This window comes from Schistocerca gregaria, chromosome 7, assembly GCF_023897955.1.
Source record: "Schistocerca gregaria isolate iqSchGreg1 chromosome 7, iqSchGreg1.2, whole genome shotgun sequence".
Lineage (NCBI taxonomy): Eukaryota > Metazoa > Arthropoda > Insecta > Orthoptera > Acrididae > Schistocerca > Schistocerca gregaria.
The window spans coordinates 261630275-261648724 of NC_064926.1; the positions used below are offsets into that span (position 1 = coordinate 261630275).

Consider the following 18450-nt stretch of genomic DNA (forward strand, 5'->3'; position numbering starts at 1 on the left):
TTTTGGATAGGGTAGATAGCAATGTGCGGCTGTTTGCTGATGATGCTGTGGTGTGCGGGAAGGTGTCCTCATTGAGTGACTGTAGGAGGATACAAGATGACTTGGACAGGATTTGTGATTGGTGTAAAGAATGGCAGCTAACTCTAAATATAGATAAATGTAAATTAATGCAGATGAATAGGAAAAAGAATCCCGTAATGTATGAATACTCCATTAGTAGTGTAGTGCTTGACACAGTCAATTAAATATTTGGGCGTAACATTGCAGAGCGATATGAAGTGGGACAAGCATGTAATGGCAGTTGTGGGGAAGGCGGATAGTCGTCTTCGGTTCATTGGTAGAATTTTGGGAAGATGTTCATCTGTAAAGGAGACCGCTTATAAAACACTAATACGACCTATTCGTGAGTACTGCTCGAGCGTTTGGGATCCCTATCAGGTCGGATTGAGGGAGGTAATAGAAGCAATTCAGAGGCGGGCTGCTAGATTTGTTACTGGTAGGTTTGATCATCACGCGAGTGTTACGGAAATGCTTCAGGAAATCGGGTGGGAGTCTCTAGAGGAAAGGAGGCGTTCTTTTCATGAATCGCTATTGAGGAAATTTAGAGAACCAGCATTTGAGGTCGACTGCAGTACAATTTTACTGCCGCCAACTTATATTTCGCGGAAAGACCACAAAGATAAGATTAGGGCTCGTACAGAGGCACATAGGCAGTCATTTTTCCCTCGTTCTGTTTGGGAGTGGAACAGGGAGAGAAGATGCTAGTTGTGGTACGAGTACCGTCAGCCACGCACTGTACGGTGGATTGCGGAGTATGTATGTAGATGTAGATGTAGAAGGCAGCAAAAGAAAAGCTGAAGTTGTAAATTTCACGTTTAAGACATCGTTGACACAGGAGAGCCGATTAGCCATCGCACAGACTCCCATATGGACGACATAGTCATTAGACATCGCTGGCGTAGAGGAACAGCTGAAGGGCTTAAAAAAAATAAGTCGCGAGGTCTAGATGAAATCTCACTTTGGTGTTACAGAGTATTCTACCGTTGGCCCCTCACTTAATTTGCATTTACCGGGAATCTCTCGCCCAGCGCAAAGTGCCAAGTGACCATAAAAAAGTGCATGTGAATCCTGTATATTAGAAGGGTGAAAGAAAAGACACGCAAAACCACAGACCAATCTCATTAACATCGATTTCCTGCTAAATCCTTGAACAAATTTCCTCGAGACTGAAAAACCTTGTGTCCACAAATGGCCACAGCTTTAGAAAGCATCACTCTTGTGAAACTCAGCTTACCATTTCCACACATGATATATGGATGAAGCACAACAGGTAGATTCCATATTCCTACATTTCCTAGAACATGTGACATGGATACCTCAATGCAGACTGTTAACAAAGGCGCAAGCATATGTAACAGGTTCTCAGATGTCTGAACGCCTCAAATGCTTCTTAAGTAACAGAAATCAGTATGTCGTACTCAATGGCAAGTGCTCGCAAGAAACAAGGGTATCGTCAGGAGTGCCCCAGGGAAGTGTGATAGGACTGCTGTTGTTCTCTATTTATGTAAATGATCTGGCGGGCAAGGTGGGCAACAATCTGTGGTTGTTTGCTGATGATGCTGGGATGTACGGTAATGTGTCATCGTTTGGTTACTGTAGGAGGAAACACGGTGATTTAGACACCGTTTCTAGTTGCTGTGATGAATGGCAACTAAAGCTAAATGTAGAAAGCATTAGTATTGTCCTGAATGACACAATCACATCTTTTAAATATCTGGATGTAGCATTGCAGAGTGATATGAAATGGAACGAGAATGTAAGGACTGTGGTAGGGAAGGCGAATGGTCGGCATCAGTTTATTTGGAGAATTCTGGGAAAGTGTGGTTCATCTTAAAGGAGACAGCTTATAGGACACTAGATTGCCCCACTCTTGAGTACTGCTTGAGTGCTTAGGATATGCACCATGTCAGATTGAGGGAAGATATCAAAGCAGTCTGGAGGTGGGCTGCTAGATTTGTTACCTGTAGATTTGAACAATGTGCAAGTATTATGGACATGCCGTGGAACCCCAAATGGGAATCCCTGGAGGGAAGACAATGATCTTTTCGAGGAACACTGTTGAAAAAATTTAGAGAACTGAAATTTGAAGCTGACTGCAAAACTATGCTACTGCCGCCAACATACATTTTGCGTCAGAACCACAAAGATAAGATATGAGAAATTAGGACTTCTATGGAGGCATATCATTTTCCCCCTATTTGGTAGTGGAGCTGGAAAGGAAGTCACTATTACTTCTGCAGGATACCCTCTGCCACTCGCCGTACGGCGGCTTTCGCGGTATGTAAGTAGACGTAGATGTACATCGGAAAAAAAATGAACGCCACAGTGAACATGACTATCATGACTTTGAACGGTTGCTAGACTTCCTTCCACTTGTATCTGTGCACAAATTACCAGTATTTGCACGCAACTTTGCACACAACTCTTAAAAATTTTCCAGAGTCAATTTATATTGTGCCATTCACCAGGCATGGAGGTATTTAATTCCTAGTGCTGTGCTGGGCTTTCTCTGTACTAAAATTTATCAAACACACCATAGACAATCGATATTGTTAATTTTGGATGACATAGGGTGCAAGACCTCGAAAATACTGAAGTAGACTTTCGGTATCTAGTTGGTGCAGCGGTCGCGAGTTCAGTTCCCTCTGACCACATCAATTTTTTATTTCATAAGGCAGGCCTAGAATAGAACAGGATTCAGTCAGTTTCACTGAGCCCACTGAGACATGACTTGATTAAATACGTGGGTACAATCACAAGCAGCCTGCTGAAATCGCATGACTCTCAATATTTCATCAGAGACTTGTCAGTACTTTATTATCCCATATTCTGATCAAAATACACTTTTATATCATGGAGCATAGTCATCATGGAAGGCAGTGTCTTTGGTAACACTGGATGCACTGCGTGATGTGGCTTACTGGATAAGGAGGACTGCGGTTCAAATCCTCATGCACCCGTCAAGATTTATGTTTTACAACAATAATGGAAATTCCATGCTGAAACACTACTTACAATAATGGAAAGGCAACCACTCATTGACAATGGACTGACGTGTGGATCTGAGAAACACATAACTAGCAACAGCGCTCACACGAGCTTCTGAGCTCTTGCTCATTTTCTAGCAAAAGTACACGAAGACACCAAAATAAATTATATCAGTCTCAGTGTGGGCACAGGAGTGTGTGTTTGGGTATCTGCATGGTTGTATGTGTGAATGTGTGTACTTTTAGTAGATAAAGCACGAGAGCTCAAAAGATACAGTAGTGTGAATATTATTTCCAGTGACTGTTCCTATGTACCATGTACATGTCTATTTCCAGTGACTGTTCCTATGTTCCAAGTACATGTCTACTGTGGGTGAGTGGTTACCATTCAGTTGTTTTATTTAAGTTTACTACTGTTTCCCTAAATTGCATATGCCAAATGGTGTGACGGTTTCTTTGAAAAGAACATGAGCTAGCTACATACTCCCTTTTACGCACTTTTACATTCTGAGCTACTCCTCCATCTCTCGTCAGAAAGGAGGGTAGGTTCGAGTTTAATGTACCAACTACCTTATGTCACTATAGGCCAAGATCTAGCGTATGTTGATGAAGGTGAGGCAGGAATTTTGCTATGTTTTCATTCAAGGAACTGTTCTGGCTTTCATTGGAAGCTATTTACAAAAATCATGGCAAATGTAGAGCCAATGGCTTTGCAAGAGTGGTAACACCGGTTCCCATCAGATCACCAAAGTTAAGCATTGTCAAGCTGGGCTAGCACTTGGATGGGTCACCATCAGGTCTGCTGAGCACTGTTGGCAAGTGAGGTACACTCAGCCCTTGTGAGACTAACTGAAGAACTACTTAATTGAGAAGTAACGGCTCCAGTCTTGTAAACTGACATATGCCCGAGAGAGCAGTGTGCTGGCCACACACCCCACCATATCTGTATCCAGTGATGCCTATGGGCTGAGGGTGATACAGCAGCCGGTCAGTACCACTGGGTCCTCTTGACCTGTTTGGGCGGAGTTTAGTTTAGTTTTTGGAAAACTTAGATCAGCATGTCCAAATGGGTATCTAAAGCCAACAGCTCCTGAATACATTTCCTGATCATTGCATCCTCTTGCTCAGTAAAATGCCTACAAATCTGTAGTTATAGTTTGTCTTTCTTGACTGACAAAAACAACAAAAAACTGTGATCATGATGCACGCATTTTTACAAATTCATAAACCTAACTATGTCAGGAAGTCAGCTAGATGTATAAGCTTTTTTTTAGGCATCCATTATACCTCAGTCTAACAATTTACTGAAAACAATGTGAAGGATGACAGTTCACTTAGTATTAGGCCTATTGTCTTCCAGTCTTCATTTATTCATGTGTAATGTCTCAACTGATTTCATGTCACTCTTATGCAATACCTGGTGGCCAGAAATGTTCTTTTGTGGAGATCAGATTGCGATATCAGCTGTATGATTCCTTGTCAGCCTTGTTCATCACTCGACAACCCCACTTTCTGTGAACTAGTTTTCTCCTCTTACTTTGTCGATTCAATCTTGATGTAAGTCTGTGCAAGACAGAAGTCAGATAGGTCTCCCATTCTGCCTCACTTATGCCTAACCAATTGCATCGGCACTAGCTCACTACTGACCTAACAGTTTTCACTGATAGTGCAAACAATGGTCATAACTACTGAACGATCAGTGTAACCATCTTACAAAGACATATGTACTCCAGAATGTATGTGTTTCCATTTGTGGGTACTCTATCTCCATCTACATGATTACTCTGCAATTTGCAATTAAGTGCCTGGCAGAAGGTTCATCAAGCCACCTTCAAGCTATTTCTCTACCATTCCTTTCTCAAACAGCACACAGGAAAAATTACCATTTAAATTTTTATGTGTGAGCTCTGATTTCTGTTATTTTATTACGATGATGATTTCTCTCTATGTAGGTGGGTGCAAAGGAAATATTTTCACATTCTGTGGAGAAAGTTAGTGTGTTAAACTTCATGAGGAGAACCTGCCATCACAAAAAAAATTGCCACCCCAATTAATGTATCATAACCGTGGCACTCTCTCTCCTTTACTCAAGATAACTGCCCTTCTTTGAACTTTTTTGATGTCCCCCTTCTATCCTATCTGATGCGCATCCCACATCATGCAACACTACTCCCCTAGAGGACAGACAGGCATAGTGCAAGCAGCCTCTTCAGCAGACCTGTTGCATTTTTTATGTGTCCTGCCCAAGGATATATGCATACTTGTGTTGATCCATTGTGCCTTCCAGAATGATGAGATCACCCAGGGAATGCAAGAAAAACATTCCCCAGACAATAAAACTCCCTTCTCTGAACTGGTTCTTTCTGGGAATTGATACAGAGTGTATGCTTTCAGATGTTTCATGCCGAATATGCCAATGGTTTTCTGTAATGTGAAAAGGCCACTTGTCGCCATTCACAGGATGTACAGTTTCAGTACTGTCATGCAAATTCCAGCCTTCATTGCAGATGGACAGCAGGCAGCGTGGGTGCAGGAACCAAGTTCCTGCTGCAGAGGCCCATAAGCAGCAACGTTCACTGAGCAGTCCTGCAGGAGACACTGTTGGTAAATGCTCGGTTTATCTGTGCAGTCAGTTGCTCAATGGTCGTATGCTCATTTGCTGATACTCATCTCTGCAGCCATCTTTCACCCCTGTTATCAGTGGCCCATGGTGCAATGTAGTTGCCTCAGTGCTAGCTTTGGGTAGTGTCATTATGCCATGCATGGAGTACTTTAACCAAGGCAGCATGCGAACAGTCTACAAACTTACCCATTTTGGAAATGCTTCCACCCTTGGCTCGATAGAAAGTGATCATGCCCTTTTGAGTGTCAGATAAATCACTCCTTTTCTGCATTACTATAACGACTGCACTGTTTCCCATATCCCCACTACATGCTTTATACATCCTCCATTACCACTTGCCGCCTGTGAGTGGTTATTGCATGTTGACGTCGAATGTAGGCGGTGGTCTCATTAATGTGACTGGACCACGTATTTCTGTTTTACTTGATGACTTGCCATCAATTACTATGAACTATGGCCTTTCTGACAGGAATCTAATCACACATCTGAGAAGAAACTATAGCTGGGCAATTTAATTAGAAGTTGCTTATGATGAACAGTGTCAAAAGCCTTGTGGACATCTCAAAATATGAAATCACTTGGATATCCTCTGTTAATAGCACTAATTACTTCATGAAAGTAAAGAGTTAGATGTATTCCACAAGAATTATATTTCCTGGATCCGTGTTGGCTGTTTATCAATAAATAGTTTTCTTCAAGGTAATTCATGATGGTTGAAAACAGTATATGTGTTTGGGTTTTGTTGTGACATATGCAACTTCCCAGTGTTAGGTATGGATCTTTCATAGAGTGAGTGGTTGTGTAAGATTACTAAGTAAGGAGGTATTGTATCAGCATACTCTGAAAGGAACCTGACTAGTTCACAGTCTGGTTCGAGGATATCTACTTGTACTCATGTTGGCAGCTGTTCTTGACTCAGTTCCACAATTAACTAAAGGTAGTATAAGTGCTGTACTGTAACAGATGCAAAAATCAAGGAACCAAAGCTCATGAGAAAAATCAGAGAGAAACTGAAGCACAGTCATTAAACATAACCAAAGATGCTACTAGATAGTCTGCCACAAAGGCACAAAGATAGCTGACACTTTTCATTACATGTCTGAATGCTTGTGTCCCCACACACCCTTCCTCTAGACTGGAGCCCTGGGGGATCAAAGGCAACTCGTGCCAAATAATCCTCCCCAGTCCCATGTGGACCAGCACTGGTATCAGTGACTGAGGGGGCTCGTTGTTAGAAGTAGAGCCTGGTAGACTGTGGGCATCTGTGACAACTGACTCCATTGATCGATGATGGCAGGAGGAAGGTGGGGCCATTGGAGTGGAGGCCTGACCAACAGGGGAAGATCTAGAAGCAGGCATGGTCAACAGAGAAGCTGCTGTTGTGCAGTGTCATTTGACTGAAATAACCATAATTGTCATAGCTTCAGTAAGTGGGTAGACCTCTCAGTAGTGGTGAGAATATATTCGAATCCTTGCACTAGGAATAGAAGCCCTCAAAGTCTATGAGACATGAGAAAAAAAGCATATCAGTTCTCAAAAGGAATCGAGAGAGTTGTGGACATGGTATCCAACTTCAGCCAGTTGACAAGGTAAAGAGGTTTTAACCCATAAATGACAACCATGTCATACCCTCAGACAAAAATATCTGTCTGTTATCATCTGAATAGTTATGTTGGATCCAGAATGTGTGAGGCTATTAAAGGTGTCAAAAACCCATTTCTACAATAGAAAGTTACAAAAGGTTGTCGTTGCCAATGAGAAACATCACACCAGGCAAGGAAGTTGCCCATAGGTAATTGTTTCCACTTCATTCCCATCATTTGTTTCATAAGGAACATAAACAGTTTCCTGTGCCACAGCTAGCTGGATTAGATCCACTCTTGGTGAGAGTACATTGATTCTCGCGAAATAGTTGGCAACCACGTTATCAGCTCCTTACAGGTGAAGGAAATCAGTAGTGAATTGCACAATGAGCTCCAAATGGTAAAACTGCCAAGGAGTGAAGGAACAGAGAGGTTTATTAAATGCCAAAGAAATGGTTTTGTGTCTCAACGACAGCGAAAGTGGAGAAGATGGGCTTTGGTATGACGGAGCTGGCAGAAGAGGCACCTTTTCTCTTTGGGTACAAAAAGAGTACAAGTAGCGACTGAACCCCAGAGGGGCAGCTACAGACAGCGTCTGACTCATGGTGAGCGGATAACTTTAGGCTGGGCATCCTACTGCCTATGTGGAAAGTAACAGGAAACTACCACATTACATTCCCAAGCAGTACATGGTATGTCTCTCCATGTGAAAGGTTCCGGAGTTAAAACTTCCCCTCATTCAGATCTCCGGGAGGGGAACACATTGAGAGTAGACATATTTGAAAGGAAGAAAGGGACAGTGAAGGGAGGAAAGATATGGATTGGAACATGGAATGTGAGGATTCTTCTGCAAACAGGAAAGCTAGAGAATGCAAAACAGGAGATGGAAAGGAACAGATTAGATGCCCTCGGTTTGTGTGAAATGAGATGGGGAGAGAATGGGGAGATAGAAAGTGGAGATTATAAACTCTTTTACTCAGGGGAAATCAAGAGTGGTGAAAACGGAGTAGGAATATTGATAGGGCAAAAGTTGAAAAATAAGGTAATGAAGGTACATTATATTGATGGAAGACTGATGATGATACGACTGAAGGGTAGTTCAAAAGATTTGGTGTTAATACAGGCATATATGCCAACCAGCCAGCACAGAGATGAGGAAGTGGAAGAATATTATGAGAAAATACAAGAACTCATCTAGAAAGAAAATAGAAATGCCTGCATTATCATCATGGGGGACTGGAATGCAGTGGTAGGTGAAGGAAGAGATGAAGATACAGTAGGATAATTTGGATTAGGAATAAGAAATGAGAGAGGTGAATGACTAATTAGTTTCTGTAAAGAAAATTCATCAGCAGTGGGTAACACATTATTTGAACACCACAAAAGGAGATGTTACACATGGATATCAAATTTGAATAGGGAAAGATATCAACTGGACTACATCCTGATACAAAAAAGGTTTAGAAACTGTTTGAAGAATGCTAAAGCTTATCCAGAAGTGGATATAAATTCAGACCACAACCTAGTGATGGGAGAAATACAAGTGAAGTTGAAAAAAGTCTGGAGAGGTAAAGCAAAGGAAAGACTAAACGTAGAAAGACTCAAAGAGGTAGGAAAGGCATCAGATTTGGAGAACAGATTTATGGGAAAATGGCAAAGAGGTGTTGATGAAAGTGTTAATGACAAGTAGATAAAAATGAGGGAAGGACTCGTGGACTCTGCCAAAGCAGTACTAGGAATTAGGGTATCCCAAAGCACCAGGAAAGAATGGATAACAGACACATGTTGAAAAAGATGGAAGAGAACAGAAAGTAGAAAAGTGCAGAAACTGAAGAAGGCAAAAAGAGATACAGGAAACTGAATAATGAATTAAGAAGAGAAGCTGAAAAAGCAAAAGAAAAATGGATGAAACAGAAATGCGAAGAAATAGAGAAAATGGAGAGAGAGGGAAAGTTTGAAACGATGTATAGACTAGCTAGTAAGATAATTTTTGAATCTGAAAGAAAGAGGAAGAACATGGAAATAGAAAGAGCGAATGGTACTCTAGCAGAAGAACCACATGAGGTTTTGGACAGATGGCAAGAATATATTGAATGTCTTTATAATGGGGATGAAATGTGAAGAGAAATTAAGGTTAAAGAGGAGCAATATGTGCCAGAAGATGGAAAGGGATTTACCATCTAGGAAGCAGAAGTAGAAAAGGTGTTGAAGGAGATGAAGAATAGGAAGGCATGAGGAATAGATGATTTGTCAGCAGAACTGTTGATGAGTCTGGGAAACAAAGCAATAAAAGAAATAGTCTACCTCTGTAACGAGATATATGATAAAGGGGAATGGCCTTTTGACTTCACTGCAACAGTTATGATACCAATAGAGAAAAAGAGAAACACTAAAAAATGTGAAGAGCACTGGACCATCAGTCTCATTTCTCATGCAGCTAAAGTCTTGCTGAGAGTGTTGAATAGAAGTTTATATGGCAAGCTGGATAGAGGGATTGCAGAGGAGCAATTCGGATTTAGAAGAGGAAAAGGAACAAGACATGCTATTGGCCTGCTAAGAACTATAGGGGAAAGATATATGGAAAAGGGTAGAGAAATCTTTGCTGTTTTTATAGATTTAGAGCAGGCTTTTGACAGAGTTCAGTGGAACAAGCTAATGGATATTTTGAAGAGGAAAGGAGTAGATGGGAAAGAGAGATGACTGATACAGAATCTATATTTACACCAGAAAGCAAGGATAAGGATTGGAAATGAAATGTCAGAAGGAAGCAGTATTGGACGAGGTGTTAGACAAGGTTGTTGCCTTTCCCCACTGTTGTTTAACACATACCTTGAAAAGATTATTCGAAAATCTTAGATGGGAAAAAGAGGAATATGTATTGATGGAAAGAGAATAGAATGTATAAGATTTGCTGATGACATGGTAATAGAGGCAGAGCGTGAGCGGACAGTGAATAACATGCTCAAAGATCTGAATGAAGCTTGTGTGGGATATGGGATGCAAATAAACACAGCAAAAACAAAGAGTATGGTCATCAGTACAAGACACAGACTGTCCAATATTAAAATAGGACAATCTTCCATTAGCCAAGTAAGCGAATTTAAATATCTCTGAAGCACAATAACTGAAGACTTGAGATGTCACCAGGAGGTGAAAACTCGGAATTGCCATAGCGAAGGAGGCCTTTAACAGAAAGAGGAGACTCTTATGTGGCAAATTAGATAAAGGACTAAGGAAAAGGCTTGGCAAATGTTTTGTCTGGAGTGTGGCACTATATGGGACAGAATCATGGACACTGAGACTAGAAGATGAAAAAAGGTTAGAAGCGTTTGAGATGTGGATGTGGAGGAGAATGGAGAGAATAAGCTGGGTGGAAAGAGTGAGTAATGAAAGAGTATTGGAAAGGGTTGGTGAGAGAAGATGTCTGCTGAAGGTTGTAAGAGAAAGGAAAAAGAACTGGTTGGGACATTCATTGAGAAGGGAGTGCTTGTTAGTAGATGCTTTGGAAGGATTGGTTTGTGGGAGAAGACTGAGAGGAGGAAGGAGATACAAGATGATAGATGACATAAAGGGAAGAGGAAATTATGCAGACCTGAAGAGGATGGCAGAAGACCGGACAGCCTGGAGAACTTCCATGTGAAAACCTGCTTTTAGGCAGAACACTGGTGATGATGTGTCTGTAAAAACACCTGATTGCTATGGGTGACTGGAACATGATTGTAGCTGAAGAACTGGGGGAAGGAATTGTTGGCAAATATTGACTTGGAAGAAGAAATGAAAGAGGAGATTGACTTATCAAGTTCTGCTTGAGGAACCAATTAGTTGTTGCAAACACATTTTTCCAACATCACAAACAAATAAGATACACATGGAAGGCCCCTGGAGACCTGAGGAGACAACAGATTGATTACATTCTAGTGAAAGCACATTTTAGGAATCAGATAAAAGATTGCAGGAGCTATCCATCTGCAGACATAGGTTCTCATGAAAAGTTCACCAAGATTCGAACATTTGAAGGAGAGGCCAGTAAAACTTAAATGGGAACTACAAAAACTGAAAACTGAGGGACTGTCAAAGTGCTATGTTCATGAAACAGACAACCTAGCTAGGAATTTTCAACATGGTGGAGTAAATGAAGACTGGAATCAAATTAAATCTGGTATATACAAAGCAGCAGAACAGGTAGTTAGAAGAACTGAACCCAAAAACAAGAGGAAATGGATTACAGCAGATATTGATGAGCTTATAGAAAACAGGAAATTATACAAAAATGTAACTGATGAACAAGGAAAAGCTTAATACAGAAGACTAAGGAATTTAGTTAATAGAGAAGGTAGGAAAACAAAAGAAAATTTTCTTGAAGAAATGTGCAGAGAAGTGGAAGAAAATATGCAAAACAGAAGAACTGATTTAGCCTACAGAACAGCAAATCAATTTTTTAACAAATGTAAAACAACATTCTCAGGCACAATAGAAAATAAAGAAGGGAAAATGATGTTTGGTGAAGACATTGTGAAGAGACGGAAAGAGGACATAGAGGAGTTGTATGCCGGAACACCTCTTACAGAGGAAGTAATAGGAAGAGAGGAGCAAGTAGACGATGATGACAAGGTAGATGACATTCTGCAAGAAGAATTTGACAGAGCCGTAAAATAACTACGAGACAACAAAGCAATGGGTATCGATAACATCCCTGCAGAACTAATAAAGAATGCTCGTGACAGTATGACAATTATGCTGCTTAAACTTATTAGGTCCATCTATAACACAGGAGAGATACCAACAGACTTGCAGAAATGTATCATTGTTCTTATACCAAAGAAGGTAGCAGCTACAAAATGCGAACAGTACTGAACTCTAAGCCTAATATCACATGCATCAAAATTCTCATAAAAATAGTTATGAAGAGAATTGAAGAGAAGGTGGAGGATATCCTGAGTGGAGATCAGTTTGGTTTCAGAAGGGGATTTGGAACAAGAGAGGTAATTCTGGCACTTACACTCATTATCGAAAAGCAAGTACAGAAAAATAAACCCACTTATATTGCCTTTGCAGACATGGAAAGGGCATTTGATAACATTATTTGGCAAGAGATGTTCAGAGTGCTGAGGAAAAGGGGAATAAAGTACAAAGACATCCATGTGATACTCAGTTTCTATAGGAATGAGGTGGCAGTGATTAGGAACTGTCACCAAGAACAAGAAGCAAATATTAGAAAACGGGTAAGACAAGGATGTACTCTCTCTCCTCTTATATTCAATGCTTACATCCAGGAAGCTATAGACCAAGTTCGAGAAACTACTGAGGCGGGGATCAAAATTAATGGGCAGAAGATAGATGTGCTACATTATGCAGATGATATTGCTATAGTCATGGAGACAAAAGAAGATCTAGAGGAAGTCCTCAGGACAACGGAAAAAATTCTATGCAATCATTACGGAACGAGAATAAACAAGAAAAAGACTAAAGTGACAGTATGCAGTACAGGAGCAGAATATGAACCTCTGAGAATGAGAATTGAAAGAGAGGAGCTGGAAGTGATAGAGGAATTTACTTACCTGGGAAGCAAAATCACAAGAGATGATAGAAGCCAAAAAGAAATTTCAACCAGAATACAAAAGGCCAAAATTGCATTTAATTGGAGAAGGAACTTACTCGCCAGCAACAACATCAGTCTGAAAATAAGGAAACGTATCATGAAAGGTTTCATTTGGAGTGTGGCCCTGTACAGATGTGAAACTTGGACAATTGGAAGAGAAGAGAGAAGATGGCTAGAGGCCCTGGAGATGTGGTGCTGTAGAAGGATGATGAAGATCAGCTGGAGAGATAAAGTAACAAATGAAGAGGTGCTTAGAAGAGTACAGGAAACCAGATCTCTGTGGAGGAACATCCAAACAAGAAGAGACAAACTTGTAGGGCACATCCTATGACACAACTACATCATTGGAACAATAGCAGAAGGAGCTGTTGAGGGAAGGAAGTGGCGGGGGTGACAAAGGATATCATACATGCAACAGATCATTAATGACACTGGATGTAACACATATGTGGAAATAAAGAGGAAGGCAGGCAGAAGAGAGGAATGGCGCTGTGCTGCAAACCAACCTCAGGTTTGAACACTAAAAGAAGAAGAAAGAAGAAAAAGATAGTGAAGTAGCATGGCTTAGTTTGTGGTTGGAAATGTCTAATTACTTTGTAGACCACTAACAGGTCATGGTGGTACGCACCCTACTTAGTCTGTGTGTCAGACAACTTACAGGAAAAAAGTCGAGGGTCTGCCTTGAACCTTTTACCCTCTGCTGTGGCACCACCCCTATAGCAGTCTGACTAGCTTTGATGACCACAGCCAGTAATGTTGAAGACAGAGGGTGAACAAGAAGTTTTACTCTTGCAAGGAGGATTTGACTTTTTGAAAAGCAGATGACATTTCAGGTGTCCATGCAAGAGAGTGTTGTCCTCATGAAGTGATGCTTGAAAGCACTGCTGTGAGTGGTGCTTGGATCACTGCTGCTCATGGGACGTGGCACCTGTAGAAATTAACCACACGTAGGAAAATGCCACAATTGCTGATATGTTTCAGGAAGGGGAATCAACTGAAGCAAGTCAACTTTAGAATGTAAGGGCTTAATACCTTCAATATTTACTCGATGTCCCAAAGAGTCCACTACGTGTCTGTGAAGCACACACTTCACACTTGTTGCTCTTTAATTTCACCCCATAATCAGAAAGTCTTTCAAAAATAGCCCATAGATGAATTTTGCACTCAAAACTAGATGCAGAAAATATCTACATGTTGCCAATGTAGGCGAAGCAGAAATTCCAGCCACAGAGGACCTAGTGAATGAAATATTGTGCTGTTTGCATGGCATTCTTAAGGCCGAATGGTATCCACACATATTCAAAAAGGCCGCAAGGTGTGATTATTTCTGCGATTTGCACATCCACTGATGCTAATGGAATTTGATGATAAGCTTTCTGGAAGTCAGTGACATTAAATATTAGCTACCATAAGACCATGTAAGTGGAGAACAGGATAGCAGCTCATATGGTGCATGCATTTAGGGTGCAATAGTCCCCACACAGACACCATGAACTGTCTTTGTTTTGAACTTCATATAGAGGACCTTCAACATCGCAGTGTGTCAGCAATAGTTGGTTAATATATTAAAAAACTAAAAAACCCCTCTCGATTTCGAAAAAAGCGCCTAGTGTTAACCCAGGTTTTGGCGTAGATAACTACACCTTCTTCAGAACAACAATAAAACCCACAAGTGCCTAAGAAGACCTTTGTCAATGATTAAAAGAACACCATAGCTATACATTTATAAACAAAAAAGAAAAGGAAACACAAACAGTACATATGCACAAAGTCAAAACCATTACTTAACTTAATAGTGTATGCTCCACCTCACACTGGCCTATGTTCGATGGGCCATGACCCGCCATAAACTGCAGCTACAAACAGTCACTCATTTACAAGCCCAACCCACTACCTATGCACATGCACAAGACAAGGGAAGTTACTTGAATGCACATGCGCATACAAATACGAGAAAGTTTATACATGGGTCGGGGCTAAATAGCCCATATATTCCCAACCATGGATCAATGTATATCAAAAAATGGAATGGATAGAATAAGTGACGAGCTAAATAGGAGATGAAACCTAAAAATAACTGCACACAGTTGCTTATGCTAGGAAAAAAACATATATGAAGCTAAAGACGCCGTGGTAATAAAGATATAGGGATAAAACATGAGGTGTTCAACAGGCTAAATCACCTTCATCATAAAAGGAAAAATGAAGATAAAAAGAAAGAAGATGAATGGTTTCACCAACTGCACTCGCCAATCAGTGCACGCATGTGAAAATCCCCAGATCATCAGATTTACAATTATGAAGAACAAATTAAAGCTGCGAAACCTTCAAAAAAATTTTTGTTTCTTAGTAGGAGTTGGTCATTAAGTATATTGTTCTTAGCATGTTGCAGATGCTTAAAGATCTACATTTCTTCCAAAACATCCAGTTTTAAGCCCTTGACCTTGGCATGAAGTAACTCGATGTTAACTGGAGGGCTCGGCGCATGAGCCGTTTGCACGAGGTGTTCCGCATAAGTAGAGCCCTTAGTACCGTCACCACTTCTAGTAGGAATATGCTGTTTATACCTGAAACCTCATGTAGAGGAGACACCCAAGGGCTTTCAGAACATCTGACAACCCACATAGCCAGAAATCCTTCAAACTCTTTATTTACAGCAGCATACTTACCAGGAGCTAACTGATGGACCTTGTAAGTATCTGGCAACCTTGGCATAGTGGGAATATGACATGCTGTTTTATGTTGTACTTGGAATTGTGGTGTGGACTGGCATTTTGTTGCATAAAGTGTTTTACCAATAGTTACACCATCTCTGAGCACATAGGTGTCCTTGAGCCATAGCATGTTTGGTGGCACTAGTGTGTAAGAATTTAATGTCTGCAAGGATGTGTATTTTCTATTGTTCCACTATTGTAATTTTTTGAAATTGGATTAGAGAAGGTAAAGAGTTCCTTTAACAGTGGTATTTTTGCATTTACCACTGAACAACTGGAGTTCTTTTGGGTGAGAGTGCAGTTATTGGCGACACAGAAGCTTCTCGTAGAGTTATTGCAAGACTATGTATGATTTCATTGTTCAAGTGAAATGTAGCCTTCCATATGGACACAGTTATAACAGTGGATAAAATCCATCTGAGTATGGATTCAGTGGCATAAGAGGTCTGGAAAGTCCTTCAAAAATTCTATGAGAATCCCAAATTCGCAACTGCTTTTTGTGACCAAATGTAGGAATTCCCAAATTGTTCAATGCTGTGGGCCATGATTTTATGGATTAACAGTTTTCCTTATGAAACTTCCAAGCAGATTAAAACTGTGTGCCCGACCGAGACTCGAATTCAGGACCTTTGCCTTTCGCGGGGAAGCGCTCTGCCATATGAGCTACCAAAGCACGACTCATGCCCGGTCCTCACAACTTTACTTCTACCAGTATCTCGTCTCCTACCTTCCAAACTTTACAGAAGCTCTCCTGCGAACCTAGCAGAACTAGCACTCCTGAAAGAAAGGATACTGCAGAGACATGGTTTTCCTTATGTAGCAGGGAGGACACTGATGTCTGAGCCTGCGTCAGTTAAATGAAACAGCTTGTTACACATGTCCTCACAACCCATGTGATGTAGGAACACTGTGAAGAATAGACTGCCTGTCAGCTGTGTTTGAGACAGTTACATTGCCAGTACAAAGGACTATGTTTCTACCATGTGGTGGAGTATGAGCAGAGGCAGACTCATTTATAGTGGTGGGTAGGCACTGCTGAGTGGAGTGATCAATTGTGCTTAATTTCAGTCGCTGTCTCCATTTGAGTAATTGCATGGCAGTGTGCATTTACATTCCAGCTGTCTGAAGTGTCGATGATACGAACACAGTTTTGTGCACTGGCTGACATTACTTCATACGCCACATTGTCTGGTAGGTTGAGTGCTGCTGGGATTGGCTCACACTCCTCGGAGTTGCCACTGGATAACACTGAAGCTGCATTGTAGCACATTCACTTGTTCTGCAAGTGGAAACTGCTGCTCCTTTGTGGTAGTGGCCGTAACCTTACCCACGATGTCACGTTGTCCATATATAGGGCTCAATTGCATCATCTTGTAATGGAACATGACAATTTGATCTGCAGTCAGTAACTGCAACGTAATGGAAATCAGTGCACTTTTCACCACAAAATGTAAATGGCTCACCCAAATCTGTTTGTATGCTGAATCAGAAACCTCAGTCGTGGAAACCAGTGATCTCAGGTGATACCAAAAAATGGAAGGAACTTGTCATCAGTTATTTCAGTTTGCAGCACTTGTTGAATGTAGATGTTCATAAGTTTGCACCCTCGGTGAAGCACACTGTTCTTGATGTGTGTATATTTAGCCCCAAGAGATGTTTTGTGCACATCATCTAATAATAACAACAATTTTTTGTGAGTCCAGTGCTCCAATAGTGCAGATGAATTGCATGTTATCATCTGAGTTGCCACAGGCCTTAAAGAAAAGTTCAAGGAGCTGGAATCATCTACATCTACATCTACATCTACATGACTACTCTGCAATTCACATTTAAGTGCTTGGCAGAGGGTTCATCGAACCACAATCATACTATCTCTCTACTATTCCACTCGCGAACAGCGAGCGGGAAAAACAAACACCTAAACCTTTCTGTTCGAGCTCTGATTTCTCTTATTTTATTTTGATGATCATTCCTACCTATGTAGGTTGGGCTCAACAAAATATTTTCGCATTCGGAAGAGAAAGTTGGTGACTGAAATTTCGTAAAAAGGTCTCGCCGCGACGAAAAACGTCTATGCTGTAATGACTTCCATCCCAACTCGTGTATCATATCTGCCACACTCTCAAAGATCAAGCTGTCGCCGCAGGTACAGCAGTGCAATGAATTTGCTAAGCGACCTGGGAGGTGTGAAGTAGCATAGTGTTGAACTGTCAGTGAGCTGCTTAAAACATGTAGTGCCCAGCACTTGTCCAGAAATTAACATTGGTTGTAGGATAGTCTGCAGGTCATCTAAAAAACACGACAAATATCCATGTAGTTGGCAAAGTGATTTCACTCTTGATTTGCTTGTCATCTCCCATGGTAGGAGACATCATTTGTGGGCACTATGATCCATAACTGAATAAATTTACTGCAAGTACTATACACTTTATTTCTGTATCAAAAATAAAGGAGTAAAAACTCAGGGGAAAAAATGTAGAGAAACTGAATCAACATTGTTAAACATAACCAAATCTGCTTTTAGGTATCTTGCCACATGTCACAAAGATAGTCCACACTTCTGATTACATGTTCAGATGTTTGCATCATCACACATTATTTGCATAACCGTATCTTTTTCATTGGTGAATTGAAAGAAGGAAGAGCATCTGTCTGCCACTACTTACACTGTAGTTTCTTCCAAGAATGTAAATTAGAAGTAACTGTGTGCTTGGAATTTCCATCAAAGTCAAGATCATAAATCTTTAGTTTCTTAAGGAAAGCTTGTGAAATACTTTTCCTGTTAGTCTGTCTGATTCAGACTCATTCTAGTGATGATTGAACAAAATGTGCAACTTTTCCATTGTACTATCAAGTTCATCATTACTTACTTATCTTTCATATT

The 18450-nt window shown here is 40.8% G+C and overlaps 1 protein-coding gene across 1 annotated transcript in view; it reads left to right on the forward strand.

The window, feature by feature from the left end:
* Positions 1–18450, forward strand: part of LOC126281163 (uncharacterized) — a 299866-nt gene that overhangs the window by 264626 nt on the left and 16790 nt on the right. The gene's annotated exons all lie outside the window — the stretch shown is intronic.